Genomic DNA, 16,959 nt, shown 5'->3' with positions numbered 1-16,959 from the left:
ATTTAACTAATCACTGTTAAGTAAGTTGAAAGTTCAGGGAAGAAACTATTTAACTTAACACAGTGTTTACCAAATTGAATTGGGCATTCAACACTTACTGCAAACACACACACACACAACTAAGTTAGCATTCTGCAGACAGTATACTTGGGGGATGCTCACTAAGAGTATAATAAAATTAATTTATGTAAATTCATTCTTAGCATAATTTAATCTTTCTTTGAGGACTCATAAGGTACCGGTATTTATCATTTGATCTCTGGACAAATGGAAATTAAAGACACTCTGAATCACACTTAAAACACACTAAGGACATTTAGCCTTACATAGAGCTAGGTACCTAGATAGCACAGACTTGCTGCATTACTGAATTTAAAGAAACTCTTTGGGCCTCAGTTTCTTATAGGGGTTGGGTAGTTGGTCTCTAAGATCACTTAATAAATGTTGAGTCTTGTATGCCAGGCACTGAGATGTGCAGAAAAGGCTCCTCCTCCAAGAGAACTCACAGTTCAGTAGAAAACAAGCAAGAAACAAATAACGATACTACAACATGATATTGTTACAAGAGATATATACTTAGTGCTATGGGACACTGAGTTGGGTCTTAAAGTGTGAGCAGGGGTTTGTTAGGATGAGAACATACGGGGAAAGGGACTTCCAAGCTAAGTGTACAGCACATGTAAATGCATGGAGGCCTAAAGCACTAAAACTTTTAGAGACACTCTAGGTCTAAATTCCTTGACTTTAAAAAGTTTTAATAAATTTTCATAAATTCCATAATGCAAATCATCATGCCCAAAATCAGAGTTTGATATGTTAAGTCTCCTTACAGTGGAATATTCTGAGCTTTCCAGAATTCAGGTAATATTCTGAGGTTTTCTTAAGAAAGATAAATTACTGGATAGTAACTAATCCCACACCCCTTCAAAGTCCGCATATGCCAGGAAGCCCAGCAACAGTGGCCAAATAGCTCTGTTCCTGCTAGCGGTTCCCATTCTGCAGACTTTTGTCCTTCCCGAGTGACATCTGGACGGCTCACGAGGGTCAGTCCAGAGCCTCATGTCCCAGGCTTTTTCCACTTGTGCTCCACAGCTCTCTGGGTTTCAACAGCAGCTTCTAGGGTTCTGTGGCTCATTCCAACGAAATAGTGTGTGCGTGCCCGTGCACGTGTGTGTGTAAAAGTACTGAGGCTTCTCATATTTGACCTTTGAGCCTATAATTTTGAATCTGGTTCCTTTTTCTCTTCTGTCTCCAGAGGAAACTCCCACCTTCATCCTGTAGTGGGGCATCTGTTTTTCAGTGCAAAGACCATACCAGGAAGATGATGGTGCAGGTCGTGGTTCTCCTGGGTAGAGTATTTGTAAAATTTGTATTTCTGTTAACCGCATAAGAAATATTAAAAGGAGGCTTCCCTGGTGGCGCAGTGGTTAAGAATCCGCCTGCCAATGCAGGGGACACGGGTTCGAGCCTGGTCTGGGAAGATCCCACATGCCGCAGAGCAACTAAGCCCGTGTGCCACAACTACTGAGCCTGCACTCCAGAGCCCGCAAGCCACAACTACTGAGCCCACATGCCACAACTACTGAAGCCCGTGCGCTTAGAGCCCGTGCTCTGCAACAAGAGAAGCCACCGCAATGAGAAGCCTGCACACCACAACGAAGAGTAGCCCCGGCTCGCCGCAACTAGAGAAAGCCCACACTCAGCAACGAAGACCCAACGCAGCCAAATATAAATAAATAAAATAAACTTAAAAAAATATTAAAAGGAAGATTAAAATATAAAGCACATCATGATAATGCTGTCAGAAAAATCTATTAGAAAAACTGCTGCCACAGCCTCCGTCCCTAGCATTCATGTGTACCTATGACTTATCATTATTCTTATTTATCAGTTATTTCAGGGTGTTTCTTCCCAGCAAGGTCCCAGGATACATTTTGATTATGAGTTTCTTTGTTTGCTTTATAAACAATACTAAACCACTATCAACTAAAATATGGTGCTTAATAAAGCAACCAGTGATGCCCTGATATACGTGCATTTGAAGTCAAGGCCTCATGTTACTTAGGAGAGGTGACTCATTAGGTGGGTTTTTGCAGGAGTTATTTTTAGATGAACTCCTCAGCATGCATTGTCACCTAAAAAAAAAAGAAGGGTTTTTAGAGGATGGACAAAAAAAAGGGCTAATTTAGATGCCTGAGAAAATAGCTTGAAAAATATAGGCCATTTGCTCAGGCTAGAGAGGGGGCCCCAGGGGTAAGGATATAGGAACTGGGCAAACAGAGCAGAGCCACTAAATAGGAGGGAGAGAGGAACTGAGGGAAAATTTTGAGAGGTGCCTAAATTTTATCTTGGTTGACCATGCTAAATGTTATAATGCTTTAAATTTTTATTTTGATTAGATGTGTCTAACATCCAAGTAACAGTATGTTCAATCCACACAACAGAGTACTACACAGCTGTAAAAACCAATGAGTACTATATGGAACAATCCTGCAAATATAGGGTTAGAGAAAACAAAGCAAGGTAGGAAAAGTGTCCATGCAATACTACTGTTTTATCTAAGAAGGGAGATTAAATACACAAAAATGTTTGCTTTTCTTTTTTAAATGGAAGAATAAACCATAAAACTTTGTTTTTTAAAAAAGATTATCTCGGGGCTTCCCTGGTGGTCCAGTGGTTAAGAATCCGCCTTCCAATTCAGGGGACACGGGTTCGATCCTTGGTCGGGGAACTAGGATCCCACTTGCCACGGGGCAACTAAGCCCGTGCACTGCAACTACTGAGCCCGTGTGCCACAACCAGAGAGACTGTGTGCCACAACTAGAGAGACTGTGTGCCACAACTAAGACCTGATGCAGCCAAAAAAAAAAAAAAAAAGATTATCTCTGTTGCGGGGGGAGGGGTCAGGTGGAGGGGACTGGAGAAGAAGCCACCATCATATGAATATGTCTGGTTTGAGGACTTGACTTCAGAAGCTGGTAAACATTTTACATAATTTCATTTAAAAATATTTTTCATAAATTTTTTAAAAACTAAAATCAAAAAATCAAAATGAAACAAATGAACTAAAATGTACTTGGAGAAGTAGCAACACAGAAAGGAACTATTTCAAGGAACTATTTCAAGTGACTAATTTGATTTTCATTGTTATTATATACCTTAAAAACAAAAATAACTACACAGCAATCTTAAATGGATTCCAGTAATCATATTATGGGTGGAAGTGTTAGAACAGTTTTTCTAAGACAGCTGCACGTTTATTGTAAAATAAAACAAATAAATAATTGTGTTGATGTCTTTGAGGATTGGGATTTTTGATAAGAGAGAAAGAAAATACAAATGTAACATTGGTGAAGTTAGGAAACATCCTGGGACTTCCCTGGTGGTCTAGTGGTTAAGACTCCGTCTTGTTTGAAAATGTCATATAAACTCATGACAGATCTTCTCTTAAAGAAGAAGAGTATTTCCTAACTTTCTACTGAAATGGCCCAGAAACCATGATCAACCCTGTAGCCTGACAACCCTAGAGCCCAGAGTATTGTCTCTAAATCTCATTGCCCATTAAAAGGAATCAGGGCCCTTGGAGTAATGGCTGATTCCAGATCTGAGGCCAAAAATTCATGAGCTGAGACCGGATGATTCCAGATCTGAGGCCGAAAATTCATGAGCTGAGACCGGAATATAAAGAATCCTGTTATACTAGAAATCAAGAAAATTACTAGGATCATGTTTAAAAGACTCAGAAGCCAACCTGAATAAACTCCCACTGGCCAAATATGGCACAAATGAATATTAATAATAATAATAATGGCAATGGATTGAAATACATAAAAAACCATGAGTTCATAATGATACTTAAAACAAAACAAAATCAAACACTCACTGGCCAGCTTTGGCAGATGCTAGGGAACCAATTCATTATTTTGAAAATTAGTGAATAATCAGGCATTTATCTTACATTTCCTGTATAATCTGTACTTCAGGGTACAAATAATTGATGAGGGGCACTTCTTTAGAGAAGTATTCCAGCTAATAAATGAGGAAAGAATGATGGAATATCACCATTTGCAACTCCTAATTAATTAACGGACCTAGACACTTATCAGTGGCTGCTGACACAGCAAAAAGAGAGCCAGACATTCTTTGCTTCCTAATGAGAAATATACAATACCACCCATGAAGTATTCTGCCCCCCAAAATCAAACATAGATCTGATCACAGGAAATATAGGGGACAGAGGAACATGTTAAAGACATCCTAATAATATAGTCGGAAAAATCCAGTCTGAGAAATTCTACAAGACAGATGACTCAGCACCTTCAGCAAATAAATTGCCAGGGAGAAAAAACAATGAAAAGGTAAACCTATAGATTAAAAGAAACTTAAGAAACACATCAACCAATTGCAATGGGTGGACCTTAGATTGATCCTGATTTGAGCAAATTCAAATTAAAAAATGTATGAGACAAATGGGAAAGTTTAAACATTGACTGGATATTAGATGATATTAGGGAATCAAGATTAATTTCTTAAGTGTGATGAAAGTATTGTGGGTATATTTTCAAAGAGTACTTGTATTTTAGAGATACATGCTGAAGTCTTTATAGATGCAGTGATATGAAGTCATGAATTTGTTTCACAATGATCTAGGGTAGGGGTATAGATGATACAAGATTAGATACAAATTGATAATTATAGAAACTTGATGATGTATTCATTGTATTATTCTTTCTACTTTTTAATTTTGAAAATTTTCCCTAATAAAAAAAAGTTTTTTCACATGCACTGTACTACCCTTCTAATTAATAAGAGCCAAACAAAGCCAGGAGTAGGGGATGCCTCCTGGCATGTACCTAGAAAGAGCAGTGCATCAAAATTCAGGAACTCATAGACTTGAAGGAGATCCTATTCCCTCCTCTGTGGCTTGAACCACCTCTACATTGTTCCTAAATGTTGTTGCCCATATTCTGCAGGATTACCTTCAGCCTGTTCCACTTGTGACAGCTTTGAAAGTTCTTCCTCATCCTGAGCAGAAATCAGTCTCCCTGTGTCTTTCTGCCACCCATAGATTATAGGCCTAGCCCTTCCTCACACGATAGTCCCTCAAATATTTGAAAACCAGCATTCACCTGTCCCTCTCGCCCTAACTGCACATGCAGGTCTTTTGAGCTTCAGCCCTAATTCTTTCCCCACAGGCCCAATACTTTGGTTTTCTGCCATCCTGGCTGCTCTGCTCTGATCTCAGAACAGTTTGACTTGTAAGTCATGTGCTCTGGAATGAAGTGATCTGGGTGTAGCCTGACAATTACAGAGAACAACAGGGCTATCGCCTCCCTTGTTCCAGTTACCACATTTTTTGTTGTTGTTGTTACCCTGGGCTGGAGCCTGGATGCACAAATTTCCAAGAGCTGGGTGTTAAATTTTCAAGAATTCTGTAGGCCAGTTGTTAAAGGTAGTCATAATTAAAATTTAAATTACATAAACTTACAATTACATGTTACATTAAAGGGTAAAAAATACTTAAAATGTATCACTTCCTTAGTTTACTACATATTACTATTATCTCTTCCCTTGGGGTTATTTACTTTGACTGCATTTGTGTAGTGGAAATACTGTAATGTACTGGTATGCTACTGCAAATCTCTTCCAAACTGGGTTCAGTGACATCAAGTTGGTAACTTGAAACTGGCCATGGTGGGAGTATTTACAGTACAGAACTTGGCAGGTGCCATGAATCAAGGTGTTTTCTTCCTGCAGAGAGCTAGTTGTTAAACATTTTACCACCACACCCCTAGACACAGCCTGAAGTCTTAGGTTTTTTTTGGCAACCACTGACTCAAATTAGGCTAAGGCTCTTAGCTTCTGCTAAAGCAAGTATAACCCATTCTTACTGATACAAATTAGTTCGTCAGACCTCATATTAATAATTTTCAAATTGCTTCCTTTTAGATTCAACTCACTAATTCTGATTTTGTCATCCAAGTATTCATTATACCTCCAACTTCAGGTTACCAATAAATTTAATGAGCACACCTTCTGTATATTTATTCTGAAAGCATTCATGAGGGGAAGAGGGACACAGCCCTTGGACTCATCATTATATATTGTACTTCCTTACAGTTTGATATCAATTTGTTAGTCGGCACCTTGTGCATATAATCAGCTGGCTACTGATTCATCAAGAATGCCAGAGTCCAGTTCGTTATTTCCCCATCTGGTCCAAAAGAAAATCATGAAAAACCTCATTAAATGTCCAACCAATGATGAAATACTCTCTCTATAAGGGCTTTCCCAGAGCTGCTGGGCAGGTAACCTTGTCAAAGAGGGAAGGAGATAATCAGCCTTGGCTGATTCTGAGTGAGCTTGTTCTGAGTCAACCATTCCTTCACCTAGAACCTGAAACTGTTCGTCTAGTAACACATTCTAGAGTTTTGCCTGAGAATGCAGTTACAGACAATGGTCTACAAATTTTCTGGTTCTGCCTTCTCTCTCTTTCTGAAAATTAGGATATCCCACTGTCTCCAGTCTTCTGATATCTCTCCTACTCTCAGTGATGTCCCCCAAATCACTGACAATTGGTGATCCCATACTAAGTTTTTCTCGGGGCCCTAAGATGTTATTTCTCAAAGCTGGGGATTTGAACTCACCTGGAGCAGCTCTGGGCTTTTTCACATTCTATCATTCCATCCTGGGCTTCCATCTTCCCTTACCAAGGTTCATTCTTTTCTCTATTCCTCTTCATCTTACTCCTTCCATGTGGAGAAGAAATGTCTCTGCCATGAAAGTCAGAAACAAAAGAAAATGGAAAAGCTCTATTTTCTTTGTATCGCCCACTGGCAGTGGTCCCAAGCTGAAGATCCTATCCTTTACTTGATGTTAGTCGTCAAACTTTACTAAAATGACAGCAATAACAGAACCTTGTAGTTTTAGAATAACTTGAATGTATTGGGAGCTTTAGCTTTTCTGATACTTATGACTGTGTCCACGAATATTCCAGCACAAAGAATGACTATTTGATGGTAGGATAGATATATGATGAGATTCCTGACCTTTCAGAAGTCGTGACATCACATCCTTGTTCGAATTTGCAAAAAGCTCCCTACCGTAGAGCATGGTATATATTAATTTTAAAATTTTCAATTAATTTGGTCTTGAGAATTTTTCACCTTGAAGTGTTTTAATAAAACACTGTAGATAGTTCTGATAATTACAAAATTACAATCAAGGGGAACTGCAAATACGGAAGAACTCAGTATATTTGGGAGCTTTTTTCTTTAATTTTACTTAGCTGATCTTTAATATAAAAACACCTCTTAATATAACCAACTCTTGTTATTCAGCATTTTTTACCTGGAAGTCTGTAAGTTGCCCTTATACACAGTTCCAAAAAATGTTAACAATGTTTATGGGTTTTAACTTGGAGGCCCTGAACTAAGAGATATGAAACCTAGGTTTTCCACTTCGTTCTGCTACTAATCAGTTGTGCAATCTCGAAAAATCCCTTTGCCTTTTTTGTTCACATCTAAATATTGTTGTAAGTCCCTTCCAGATCTAAGAGCAGAGAGCAGTAAAATGCCCAGCTATCCTGTCTACGGGTTCTTGGCTGTCTCCACTCACTCTCTGTAGTTGATGTGAGTATGTGGGTATGTATGGGGGGACAGGGAGGAAAGGTTTGAGTTGGGAGTCTTGGTAGGGAAAGGAGGAAGAGGAGGAGGAAAATAGCCCACATCATTCCTCTGAGGTTTTTCACAAGAGGTAATTTCAAAACAAAACTAAGTCAACCTATCAAAACAAGATAATGACAAGGGAGAAAGTAAAAGTTTTTGGCCAAATCCATCTCACAATCATTCTTTCCTGTCCCCACAAAGCTATCTGAACTGAGATCTTGTTAGTGGACCTCCATTTCCAGTAAACATCACTCACTTAGAACAAAAACGGGAAGCTCCCACATGTAGGCACTGGAAACAGTCCCAGATGCAGGAAGAGGTTTGTATGACATCATCCAGAAAGTTATGCAGTGGGAAGGTCTGCAGATTAGAAGACTAGCTCACCTAAGAGTTCTTTTCACTAGGAATTTTTATCCAGTTTTAGAAGTCCCAAGTTTCCTGGAAAATATATTTATTGATAAGTGTGTATACTTAACCCATATGTTGAAATGTATATACCTTACTGGAAATTGTTCAAATGCTAAAGAAATGTTATTCATGTGTGTAAACATTTAATTAAATAGTAGAAAAAAAAAAAGACAAATATTATTGTTCCTCTGTATGTGAAAAAGTTTTGTTCATGCTTTTAAAAATAACTTGGTTGTTTTAGTAAAAATGATATGTGCTCATTGCAAAATATTGAAACAAATCAGAAAAGCACAAAGAAGATAACAAAAATCTGCTGAAGTTTCATTAGTCAGAAATAAACATTGACAGAATTTTGGTAGTCTCTCCAGACATTTTTCTGTGCATATGTACGTTTAATTTTACAGGAGTGGCATGTTTTTTATTTGCTGCGTTGTATTCTTCCTTCCTCCTCAATAATGTCACTAACATCTTTATGTGTAACCAAATATAGGTATATGGTGTGACTTTTGAGGACTCCATAGTTTTTCATTTTATTTTGTTTGTTCCATATAGTTAGTCGATTCCATGTGGATGAAAATATAGGTTGTTGAGAAAGAGCTTTTTTAAGCTTCAAAAGAACAGTTATGTAAAGAATGTAAAGTTATGTTAAGTAACATATTTGCACAAGAATCTGGTTTGGTTATTCTTCCTGCAAAAGCTTGAAATATAGTAAATGAACAGTGAGTGTTATAGACATGTAAGATGTATCTTATTTATTACTGAGCTGTTAATACAATTAAGGGTTTTAAAAAGCAAGAATGAATCACAAAGTAAAACTCAACATATTTAACAACACATTGAATAAAAGAGACTGCACAGAGCTCCCTACCCACTCCTGCCATTTGAAGATACAAGAGATCTGCGACCAGGAAGAGGGTCCTCACCCGACCACCCTGGCACCCTGATCTCTGACTTCCAGCCTCCAGGACTGTGAGAAATAAATGTCTGTTGTTTGTAAGCCATCCAGTCTCTGATATTTTGTTATAGTAGCCCAAATGGACTAAGACGGACTTTGAACAAGTTAACTAGTTACCAATTCTGGGTCTCCCACAATTCCAAAGTCTTCTTCATTTCCCATGAATCTACAAACCACATCTGTTAATTTTAATTTTAATTTCCTTTTGAGGCAAAATTCCTTTATTCATTTGCTTCTGAACCTACAATTCTGAAACCCAATGAATTTTAACATTAATGTATTTATTATTTACATATTGTCACATTTCAAAACAAATTTGAGGCAGTAAATGTTATTACTTAGTAATTAACAGTTTAGTTTTTTAAAGCATTTTTTATTGTGGTAAAGTACACATAACATAAAATTTACCATTTTAATGATTTTTAAGTTCAGTGGCATTAAGTACATTCACATTTTTATACAACCATCACCACCATACATCTCCAGAACTTTTTCATCTTCCCCAACTGAAACTCCCATTAAACAATGACTCCCCAATCCCCCTTACTCCCAGCTCCTGGTAACCACCATTCTACTTTCTGTCTTTGTGATTTGACTATTATAGGTAACTCAACTTTGTTTGGTTTTAAGCCTTAAATAAATCTCTTCTCTATCTTGGTTGAGAACTCTGCTAGTTTGAAAGAGCCAACTTTAAAAAATCCAAATGTTTTTTACATGGAGGTGACATTTGCATACCATAAAATGCTTACAGATACTTTAAAACATACAAAATTTTATCTATATGTGAATGTATATGTGATAATGTATTATCAACATGATTATAAAGTCATGAGACTTGCGTGTCATTTTATGTTGAAGTCACATCATACCCCTAAACGAAATTGAATACAAATCTATATGCTGTGATTCCACCATGTAAAAAAGAATATCTCTGTATAGAATAAGACTGGAAAGTAAGAACATGGGAAAATAAAAATGGCTTATTTTTAGAGTGGTGCAGTTTTTGCAATGTGATTTTTAAAAAAATTATCAATAGTGTTATCAAGTTGGAGAACAGTTTTTTTAAAATTAATTAATTAATTAATTTATTTATTTTTGGCTGCATTGGATCTTCTTTGCTGTGCGCCGGCTTTCTCTTGTTGCAGCAAGCGGGGGTTACTCTTTGTTGCCATGTGAGGGCTTTTCATTGCGGTGGCTTCTGTTGTTGCGGAGCACGGGCTCTAGGCGCGCGGGCTTCAGTAGTTGTGGCGCATGGGCTCTAGAGCGCAGGCTCAGGAGCTGTGGCGCACGGGCTTAGTTGCTTCGCGGCATGTGGGATCTTCCCGGACCAGGGCTCGGCCCGTGTCTCCTGCATTGGCAGGCAGATTCTTAACCACTGCGTCACCAGGGAAGCCCCTAGTTTTTTATTATAAGAGGATAGCAGAAAATAGATATTAAATTCACAGATTAATAAATGAGAGGAGAAAGGGCTGATGTTGTCTTATATCTCAACATTTCTAGAAAATCATTTCCATGAAAACTTTTCCAAGGTCCAACCAATTTGAATGTGGAAAGCATTTTTTTTCCCTCTCTGAAAATAGATACAGCAATCATTGAGTACACCTATAGAAAGGCTGACCCACAAAATGTCCATTATACTTCTACACATTAGGTACATTTTCCTTCATTAGCTTGCCCAGGAACAAAAGCAAATGTCAATAGTTTGCTCTTATCAATTCATAATCCTCCATTTCTATCACAGTTGGTTCCCACTGATTACACATAGGGATAAAAATAGAAAGCTCTGAGATGGTGCTTTTGCCAGTTTCTCAGATGACTTTCTAAAGAAGAAAGTTGTATATGGGTGGATAGTATACGAACTTGAAATGTTGAGAAAGCAGGAAAAGACAGCAGAGTCTGTTTCTCATTGTCATAGAGCCCGTATTATCCTGTTCAGCTGAAATTAAGCCCAAATCCTAAAAATTCTGAATACCTGCTGTCAGCTTCCTGCAAATGGGCCAGACTTCCCAGAGAATGTTAGCTAGAGTGCTGGCCGAGCTAGGGAATACAACAGATGCTGGCAAACACCATTCCACCACATAGCTGTTTTCATGTCCTAGCAGCAGCTCATTGAAGTGCCAACAATGGCTCGGGGCGATACAACAAACACATCTTGGACACCTTCTTTGTGCCAGGTATAGTGTGAGAAACGTGGTAGAAAGCCAGCTGGGGAAGTGTGTGAAGGGACCCACTGTCGACTCCTCTGGCCCCAAAGCCCTGCCTGCTACCCTTAGGGATGACACAGAGCAAGGAACATCAAGATGGGCCAGATTCAGTCCAGCCTCCTTTTCCCGGGGGTGCCTTAGTCTGCAGGGAGGTAGAACCCCAGAGGAAGCCTCCTAGCCCACAGTCATGTTTGCGGCTAGGCCTGGGGGCCAGCTGAGCAAAGGGGAGAAATATATATTAGTCAGCTCCTGCTGAGGGACGCAGCACGTCAGTGTTTTTCTCCTTTGCATTTTTCTTTTGTCTTTGAAAAGAGTTATTATGTATACCAATTGATCGTATAGGAAAAAGAAAATAATATACTGAGTACCATATATCCACCACCAACTTCATCCCATGTTCCCATAAATGTTTCAGATATTTAAAAAAGAAATAAAGTAATAGCATGGTTGGAACATGAATTTCTTCCCAAATCCATTTCCTTCCCTCTGTCCTCAAGGGTAACTATTATTCTGAAAGTGGTGTTATCATTCCCAGGCATGCTTTAATACTATTTCTATACTTGTAGATATCCACAAAAATATTGTTTGGTTTTGCTATTTTTGAAATGTGTATATTTATATAAATGAAATTAAATCTGTTATTTTTTTCTTGGAGACATGTTTTTTTTCACTCTGTAGTACAATATGTTTTACATTCAACCATCTTGATCCATGTAACTGCAGTTTATGACTATTCCACAATTTATCTCCAGTCTGTAAGCTTCCCAATGCTTTTGTTTGCTATTAAAAACAATGCTTGAATATCATTTTCCACTTGTCTTTGGTACACATGAGCAAAAGTTTCTCTAGGATGTATACTCATAAGAATTGAATCACTGAGTGGTAATTGTTGTGCATCTTTAACAGAAAATATCAAACTGTTTTCCAAACGTGTACAATGTACAGTCTCAAAAACAGTGAATGAGAGTCCTAGCTGCTCCACATCTTCATCAACACTTGATAGTTTCTGACATTTTAACTCTGTGCCAATCTGATAGCTGTGATAAAGATATCTTACTATGGTTTTACGTTGCTTGTCCCTGATTATGAATGAGGTCAATCACCTTTTCGTGTACTGATTGATAATTCATATTGTTTGTCCTGTTAAATGTCTTGTCATGTCTTTTTGTGCATTTTTCTATTGTGTTGTTTTTTTTCTAGTTGATTCATTGGAGTTTTTTTTACATATCCTGGATCCTAAATTTCTGTTAACTGAGTTGTAGATATTTTAATTGAGTTTGTAGCTTGTCTTTTTACTCCCTTTATGGTGCCTATTTATGAACAAAAGTTATCAATTTTAATGTAGTCAAGTTTATCAATTTTGTTCCCTAAACAGAATTTTGTTTTGTGCGTCTCATTTAAGGAATCCTTCCCACCCCAAAGCCATAAAGCTCTCCTACTCATTTTTTTCTAAATATTTTAAACACAGGCCCTTCACACTTAAGTCAATTCTGAATTGAATTTTTATGATTGGTGTAAGGTAAATGTACTTTTATTTAAAAGGTATAAATGTACTTTTATTTTTTTCCACATAGATAACAAAATTTCCCAGTACGAATTACTCTTTCCTCACAGGTCTATCATGTATCAGGTTTCCATTTATCTGTTGGTCACTTCTGGTCACTCTATTCTGCCAATGGTCTGTTTGTCTATCCCTGTGCCCACAATGCATCGTCTTAATTACTACAGGTTTATAATTAGGGCAACAATACTTCAGGTTTACTGTGGTCCAACTGCCATCCATTTTGGCATTTTTCTCAGATTTGTCATTTTTTTAAAACCACATACTATTATTAATAATTGTATTACAATATGCTAGACTGGGGACGTCCCTGGTGGCACAGTGGTTAAGAATCCGCTTGCCAATGCAGGGGACATGGGTTCGATCCCTGGTCCGGGAGGATCCCACATGCCGCGGAGCAACTAAACCCGTGCACCACAACTACTGAGCCCGTGTGCCACAACTACTGAAGCCCGAGTGCCTAGAGCCCGTGCTCCACAACAGGAGAAGCCACCACAATGAGAAACCCGCGCACCACAATGAAGAGTAGCCCCCGCTCGCCGCAACTAGAGAAAGCCCATGCGCAGCAATGAAGACCCAACACAGCCAAAAATAAATAAATACATAAATAAATAAAAAGAAATATACGTGTTGCTTGGTGATGATAAATGGGGACCTTTATCTTGGTTTAAAAAAATATATATGCTGGACTGAGTTTGGTAAACCTTCACTTTGTACTTCAGCTTCTGCCAACTCTAGTGTGTGTGATACATCTGCAGCAAACAGAATTCTCACTGTAACTCATGGTTAAAATTGAAATATAACCAGCAATATTCTGTATCTCTTTTTCCAACTCTTTCTAGAGGCAAGGTAGCTATGAATTCTCTTTCAAGAACAACATGCTGGGTACTTATTGATAAAATAAGGCAAGGACAGTGAACTCTTTGTGAACTTGGATGGTGGTGGGAGAAGTGTTAGATGTGGCAGCCCCTGATGACTATTTGGCATACCACACAGCAGTACCAGCCCTGCTAAGCCACCCGTCAGTGGGAAACCTGGGAAATTCTAGGTTAGCTTATATGAATTATGTGTAGGAAATAGGGACTGAACAGTGCTGCAATAGAGTATATTGAAAGTAGACTGGACACGCTTGTCACAGTGGTTTTGTAATTAATTGTACGGTGATAACATATAATTGTTTATTTATGCTATTATTTGGTAACACTTTTATATTGTGCAGTAAGACCTTTGACAAAAATGAGCTCAAAGGAAAAAAAAGAAAGGCATGTTTAATAAAAATTCAATACTTTAATTTCTCAAGAAACTGTATGATGACTATATAACTTCATAAAATGCCAACGTTTAGCATCCCACAGGGCACGTAATAATACCAGTGACCACATGAATGTCAGAGATACAACTGCTGCAGAAGCAGAAGCAGAAGCATCTCATTCAAAAGGTAAAAGTTACATATAGTATAAGAAGCCTGTGCCTGAAGACAACGATTTTCCATGTGCAGGTGAGTTTTACATATCACTCTGTGAAACATGACTTTTCACTGAGACCTAATAACCGTTCTAAATTAATTTTTATATTATACATAATTTTATATTATATATAATTTTAAAATTAATTATACAACTAATCTAGATATAATTATACATACATATATACATATATACAGAGAGGTAGAGAGAGAAAGATTAAGAAGATCCATCAAGAGTGATTGTCGGGGAGGGGCAAGATGGCGGAAGAGTAAGACGCGGAGATCACCTTCCTCCCCACAGATACATGAGAAATACATCTACACGTGGAACTGCTCCTACAGAACACCCACTGAACGCTGGCAGAAGACGTCAGACCTCCCAAAAGGCAAGAAAATCCCCACGTACTTGGGTAGGGCAAAAGAAAAAAGAAATAACAGAGACAAAAGAATAGGGACGGGACCTGCACCAGTGGGAGGGAGCTGTGAAGGAGGAAAGGTTTCCACACACTAGGAAGCCCCTTCGTGGGCAGAGACTGCGGGTAGCAGAGGGGGGAAGCTTCGGAGCCACGGAGGAGAGCGCAGCCACATTGGTGCGGAGGGCAAAGCGGAGATTCCCGCACAGAGGAGCGGTGCCGACCAGCACTCACCAGCCGGAGAGGCTTGTCTGCTCAGCCGCCGGGGCGGGCGGGGCCTGGGAGCTGGGGCTCGGGCTTCGGTGCTAGCTGGGAGGGAGTCCGGGAAAAAGACTGCAGCTGCCAAAGAGGCAAGAGAATTTTTCTTGCCTCTTTGTTTCGCGGCGCGCAAGGAGAGGGGATTCAGAGCGCCGCCTAAACGAGCTCCAGAGACGGGCGCGAGCCGCGGCTATCAGCGCGGATCCCACAGCAACAGGGACGCAGAGGGAAAAACGGAGAGATTCCCGCACAGAGGCTCGGCGCCGAGCAGCACTCACCAGCCCGAGGGGCTTGTCTGCTCACCCGCCGGGGCGGGCGGGGGCTGGGAGCTGAGGCGCGGGCTTCGGTTGGATCCCAGGGAGAGGACTGGGGTTGGCTGCGTGAACACAGCCTGAGGGGTCTAGCGCACCACAACTAGCCGGGAGGGTGCACGAGAGGAAGTCTGCGGCTGCCGAAGAGGCAGGAGACTTTTTCTTGCCTCTTTGTTTCGCGGCGTGCAGGGAGAGGGGATTCAGAGCGCCACTTAGAGGAACTCCAGAGACGGGCGCGAGCCGCGGCTGTCAGCGCGGACCCCAGAGACGGGCGTGAGACGCTGGGGCTGCTGCTGCCGCCACCAAACAGCCTGTGGGCGAGCGCAGGTCATTCTCCACACCGCCCCTCCCGGGAGCCTGTGCAGCCCGCCACGGCCAGGCTCCCGTAGTCCGGGGACAACTTCCCCGGGAGAGCGCGCGGCGCGCCTCAGGCTGCTGCAGCGTCACGCCGGCTTCTGCCGCCGCAGGCTCGCCCCGCCTCCTCCGTACCGCTCCCTCCCCCCGGCCTGACTGAGCCAGAGCCCCCGAATCAGCTGCTCCTTTAACCCCGTTCTGTCTGGGCGGGGAACAGACGCCCTCAGGGGACCTACATGCAGAGGCGGGTCCAAATCCAAAGCTGAACCCCGGGAGCTGTACGAACAAAGAAGAGAAAGGGAAATCTCTACCAGCAGCCTCAGAAGCAGCGGGTTAAAGCTCCACAAACAACTTGATGTGCCTGCATCTGTTGAATACCTGAATAGACAACGAATCATCCCAAATTTAGGAGATGGACTTTGGGAGCAGGATATATTAACTTTTCCCCTTTTCCTTTTTTTTGTGAGTGTAGATGTGTATGCTTCTGGGTGAGATTTTGTCTGTATAGCTTTGCTCTCACCGTTAGTCCTAGGGTTAGGTCCGTCCGTTTTTTTTTTGTTTTTTTTTGTTTTTTTTTTTTTTTGGCTTAAAAATTTTTTTTTCCCTAATAAATGTTTTCTTAATAATTTTTTCCTTATTTTCTATTTTTAAAAAAATTTTTTAATAAGTTTTTTCATATTTTTTATTTTAAAAAATTAAAAAAATTTTTTTTTCTTAATAAATTTTTTCTAAATAATTTTTTTCTTATTTTTAGTATAAAAAATTAATAAATCTATTTTTAAAAATTAAAAAAAATTTTTTTTCTTAATAAATTTACTCTTAATATTTTTTTTCTTATTTTTTATTATAATTGCTTTACTTTATTTTATTTTATCCTCTTTTTTTCTTTCTTTCCATTTTTTCTCCCTTTTATTCTGAGCCGTGTGGATGAAAGGCTCTTGGTGCTCCAGCCAGGCATCAGGGCTGTGCCTCTGAGGTGGGAGAGCCAACTTCAGGACACTGGTCCACAAGAGACCTCCCAGCTCCACGTAATACCAAACGGCGAAAATCTCTCACAGATCTCCATCTCAACATCAAGACCCAGCTTCACTCAACGACCAGCAAGCTACAGTGCTGGACACCCTATGCCAAACAACTAGCAAGACAGGAACACAGCCCCATCCATTAACAGAGAGGCTGCCTAAAATCATAATAAGGCCACAGACACCCCAAAACACACCACCAGACGTGGACGAACCCACCAGAAAGACAACATCCAGCCTCATCCACCAGAACACAGGCACTAGTTCCCTCCACCAGGAAACCTACACAACCCACTGAACCAACCTTAGCCACTGGGGACAGATACCAAAAACAATGGGAA

General features: G+C 39.9%; 1 long non-coding RNA gene across 3 annotated transcripts in view; it reads right to left on the bottom strand.

Moving 5' to 3' along the window:
* Positions 1-984: 984 nt before the first annotated feature.
* The window catches only part of LOC133105280 (uncharacterized), a 47,638-nt gene continuing 31,663 nt past the window's right edge, over positions 985-16,959 (bottom strand). For 2 of the 3 annotated variants that reach the window (XR_009703822.1, XR_009703823.1), the window contains exon 3: positions 9,935-10,425. This is a non-coding gene — a long non-coding RNA (uncharacterized LOC133105280). Of the gene's footprint in view, positions 1,346-6,647; positions 6,774-9,934; positions 10,426-16,959 lie in introns of those variants that run through there. The other variant, XR_009703824.1, reaches the window with a different exon arrangement.

The sequence above is a fragment of the Eubalaena glacialis genome, chromosome 14 (assembly GCF_028564815.1).
Source record: "Eubalaena glacialis isolate mEubGla1 chromosome 14, mEubGla1.1.hap2.+ XY, whole genome shotgun sequence".
NCBI classification, from domain to species: domain Eukaryota; kingdom Metazoa; phylum Chordata; class Mammalia; order Artiodactyla; family Balaenidae; genus Eubalaena; species Eubalaena glacialis.
The sequence above is the reverse complement of the archived record's forward strand: the minus strand, read 5'-3'. Positions and strand labels throughout refer to the sequence as shown.